The sequence below is a fragment of the Triticum aestivum genome, chromosome 2A, assembly GCF_018294505.1.
Source record: "Triticum aestivum cultivar Chinese Spring chromosome 2A, IWGSC CS RefSeq v2.1, whole genome shotgun sequence".
NCBI classification, from domain to species: Eukaryota; Viridiplantae; Streptophyta; class Magnoliopsida; order Poales; family Poaceae; genus Triticum; species Triticum aestivum.
The window spans coordinates 25232454-25237537 of NC_057797.1; positions in this window are offsets into that span (position 1 = coordinate 25232454).

Genomic DNA, 5084 nt, shown 5'->3' on the forward strand with positions numbered 1-5084 from the left:
GCTGAAAAAAAATGTAGTTGAAATGTTTTACTACTAAAATATGTAATTGAAATGTTTGCACAAACATTATTTTACACATACTTTTTTTTCAAGGTCCAGAACCGTAGTACAACTACAAGAGCTAAATGGGGGAGAAAAAGTTTTGACATAGTAAGCAAATTATTTTAAATCAAACACACAAATTTGATAAGATAAATTACATTTGATTGGAACATATTTACATGACAACATGATTTTTTAACGGGCAATATATGCCTACTAACTCTAAGCCTAATGAACACATGTCACATCATGATCACTGTAATGTATTTGATGAAGCGACTGGTTTTAAAAAAAATTAGTGCATGTCTTGTATACCTAAGAGAGTGATCATCACCAGCATTTTTATCTCAACATGCAACAATGCCATATCATCATACAATTATAAATTGGATAAGGCCCCAGATCAACCTGCAACTATGCATGGCAAAGACCCACCACCACATGCAATCATGCATGAGAACATATATTTCATTCTTTTATTCTACTTATATAAAATAAGTATTTTGTAACTATGAAAAATCAAAAATAATAATTTGTATTCATTTTAATTTTAGTTCACATGTTATTAATCTAAATATTTATATTTCATACAATCAAATCTTATTCGAATATATTGCAACCGATTCCCTCCACAATGCGCGGTGTAATATCTAGTCTATGTGGACTTAAGAAACTTTGCAGAGAGGGAAAATTTATTGCTTGTAGTTTGAGAGCAACAAGCAATAGCAGGTAAAATTTCAATGTTGCAATTATGGGACCAACCCACTCCTAACAATCAACGAACTGAGATTGATTTACTATTGTTCTTGCCCTCCAGAGGGTAAGTTGAAGGATCATAAAACAGCTCATAATATATACGGTCACATTATTCCTCTTTCCTGAGGGTACGTACCTAGTAGCATACTGCACTATGTTTGGAGCAAGACCGTGGAGCATCTAGTGGAAATAGCATTGAGACACAAAAGTTTACAAGGTTTGGGCAGGAAGCATTGGATAATACGGTAGTGATGATTTAATGTTGCATTCTAGGTAAGAGTAACATGATGGACCTTCGATGTGGTAATCCACTCTAAAAAGGATTGACATGCTGGCAGCACTATGGTTTTGTCTAATCAATGTAGAGAGAGAGAGCTAGAGAGAGAGAGAGAGAGAGAGAGAGAGAGAGAGAGAGAGAGAGAGAGAGAGAGAGAGAGATGTGGCGCTGGCAGCTACGAAGGTTATCTCAAGCAGTTTTGCATTCATGATGGTTTTCCCATGACTTTTGGTTCCTTCACTGATAGAGCACACACATTGCATGGTGATTTATCCGACGTCGCCTGCATATTTCAGAAGCGGCATTCCAATCCAGTCCAACACAGACTTAGTACCCTATTCGGCCACATGGGTAAGATGGATACTTGCAGCACAGGCGTTGGGCTTAAACCATGGTCAATTGGATATGTGTGCTTCTTGGTCAGTTTGTCTACTCGTCATTGAGCATTCCAGTGACTTTACTCCCACCCTGGTTAAGTGAGGACACTAGGATCACCTTATAAAGAAGAGTGCCACACTCCCTTCAGGAGTCTTTTGGGACGTAGCGAGCTCTCCCCTTGTAATGGTGTGTCTAATGTGCACTGGAAATGCCAGCCGGAGGTGTGGAGCTCAGCCTGGGACGCTACCATGACACATGGTGGGATTGGAAAGCACAAGGAAACGAAGTTGTGCGACGCCATCCAAGGACGCATGACGCATGTTAGGAAAGCACAAGGAAATGAAGGTGTGCAACACGACGAACTGCAAGTCCTATAGGACCAACCTCCGGTTGAAGTTCTTCTCTAGCAATTGATTAAACCATGTAATCTTCACTATTGCTCTCTTCATTTTGGTGTCACCAGGTATTGTGTTGTTTATGTTGCTCTACAGTGTAGGTGTTGCCGTTGATAATGAATCGAAGAGGCACACAAGAATATAATAAGATAAATTAATCTAATGCAGTCCACTGAATGTGCCTTCGAGTAATCAAAAATACCATCTGGGTAGCCCTTTTTATGTGTTTTATACCTAATTTTTTTTCCTATAAAGTATTAAACTGGCAATTCATATACTTTCAAATTTTAATGTATGACCTAAAAAGAGTTCTTTTGTCATAATTATGGGACTATCGAGCATTCCTTCCATGCCATTTTGCTCGGGAGTTATGGTCTATCATTTAGGTAGTGTCCAACTTCTAACCACCTTAGGGTGTTCCAAACTTGTTGGTAATCGGTTCATTGGTATTGTACAAAATTGAGGGCTGGATCCTTATTGTTCCTGTGACTCTTCTGTTGTTGTTCTTCATATGCATAAATGACACGATCTTTGGCAGGAGGAAAACTACCCATTGCATGATAAGTATTGATGATTCTTTGTCCATACTTGCTCTATGCTTAAACAGCCGAACGACCGACTGTTGTTGGAGCAATGTTCGCGCACCTGTAGCAAATCGTCAGAGTTGTTTTCTTTTGCATGGATGGCGTTCTCGTCTCTGAATTATCTTTCATCCATATTTATTCCTTTTCCTCTGGTTCGGCACTATAATTTTTTTCCATTGTGAACTATTTTTATTTTTTATGTACATCCTCATAGGCACAAAATGGGGGTTGGACTCTACCTCGGTTTTATCGATCAGTTTGATGCAACAATAATAACCAGTTAATCAAAAAATACTATATATTTTCTATTTTGACATACCATCTGTACCTAGAGCCTTGTCAATTCATCTGGGACTTCAGTTTTACTAGTATTGTGGTTCTACACTTAAGAGGAAAATACTTCCACGGTGAGCTAGCATAAGTGTTAAATAAGTAGTGATGATGCCGTAGTTCGGTCTTCAATTCAATATTTATGAACAAGTATTTAACTGCCATTCCCTTAATCCAGTTTTAGTAGAAGTATGAAAAGTTGATCCTCCGAATATCCTTACTAGGGATAAAAACCAGAGATCTTTATTGATCAATCTTGCATGTGACATGTTATAAAATCTGGTCAAGAGGCTGGTTACCGAGGAGCTCAGTTACCCACGCCCGACGTAATGCTACAAACAATGTTGAATACTCCACCACCAGCCGTTGTTTTCGACCATAGCCAAACAGTGTGACTATTTTTATTTCAAATAGGGTGCTGAAACCCCTGGTTTTTGCATTAGTACGATGCACACAACCAATTTTATTAATTATTAAGCAGAGTACAAAACGAATACAACCGTGATTGAACAATTACAAGATATGAAATAAACACCTACGACTAAGGCACCCTTGTTTGGGCTACAGGGTCTTGAGAATCGTTGTGGCAGTGATTCCTAAGAATAACTTGTGGTTACAGATTCCCGATAATCAAAAGCAGACCATTTGTTTTCTGAGTTGTTGAACAACTGCAAAAAACCGCAGAGTTACCAAATATCCATATTGCCCATGAATACTAGAGCTTTAGGAGTCAGAGTGTGAACCTTGGTAGGGGAGGTAGTGCTTGAGGGTAGAGCAAGTAGAGCTCGAGGTTGGTGGTGCTATCCTGCGGAGGTGCTTGTCGATGGTCAAGGATGGGCGCTGGCAGAGCTCGTGGGTAGGGGAGGGGGATGCTGGTTGTGGGCGGGGCGGAGGATGCTTGTCTGTGGACAAGGAGGGGGCGAGGCGCTGGGATCCGCCACTTTGGCGCCGATGTTGGAGGCGCCAAAGCGGCCGTCAGAGCCTAGCCGCCTCTCTCGTTGTGTTGGTTCGGGTGGAGAAGAAAGGTGATCTGGGGGATGACAAGAGATGTGAAGGGGCATGTTCTACTTCATATAGTAGCATTTGGTCGGTTAATGACGGTTAGGACATTGGGCTGACTTGAAAATGGGCTTGGGAAGCTAGAATTAGTGATTTCACAGCTTTCGGCTTTGGACTCACTCATAGTACATGTGCAAAGTCGATTATGGGGAATCCATTTTGGAAGTTGAGTCTTTGTTTGCAATTCAGCTGCTGGAAGGGCCAGAATCTGGGAATCGCAAGTTGTAGCCGAAACAAAGGCCACCTAAGTCGACTTGTTACGCAACAACACCTTCAAGAAGAGAGAAATGTCCTCACGTTATTGCTGCCATGTTGGGCGAAAGACAGTCTGGATCAGAATTTTCATCCCGGTTGTCGAGGCCAGACAATGAAGGTCGTTGCTCTGAAAAAGGAGACAATGCCTTCAGCAAGGTAACGGCACAAGTTCGTCCTTGTTGTGCCCGACCAATAAAGGTCAGGATAAGAGTTCTCACTTCCAACATGATACTACGTTCCAATCAGTATCTTGATGCGGACCGGTCAATTGATACATCCTTCAGTACTCCACACTAGGCCGGGAAGGCACTAGCTTCATCGTCGTCGTCAAGTTTAGCCCTCACAGCATCCGAACATCTCGTCGATATCGTTGCAACAAACGGACGCTGTCACCTTCGCTAATGCCACCGTGTCCCACATAGGCCACCATTTATGTACTTATATTGATTATATGCCATCTATGCCGAAAAATGTGTTTCATGATGTGGCATGGAAAGCAGCAGAAAAAGTTGATCTATGCTTATTTGAAACTGCGGATGCCTTCTGACCAGAGTACTATACTGGCTAAATATAGCTCTGTTTCTAGGCAATCGGTAAGTAGTCATGCCTAGAGTGCTTGTACTATTCACTTTAAAATTCATTGTTTTTTTTGTGTAACTCACATCAATAGGTGTTTCATCATGAAAACTTACAGACATGAAGTATAAATCTGTATTTGTGCTCCATGGAGCTAAGGAGTAAAAAAAAACTGTCGGTTCTGCTATGACTTTCTCTTATGAGGAAGTTTATGTTGTGTGTGTGTGGCCGAAACCAGTGCGTGGATTTGTCACTATTGTGTAAAGCTATAATGTCTCGAGCAAAATTAGATCTGTCATGTTTGCATGTGAAGAATGCCAATCGTAGTCTCGAACAGACTCCCCTTTGCTCACACAACATCCCGGTTTGGTACACTTATTTGGAAGTACTGATGCAGCATATTTTTGCCCATCAGTACTTACGCTAGATCAA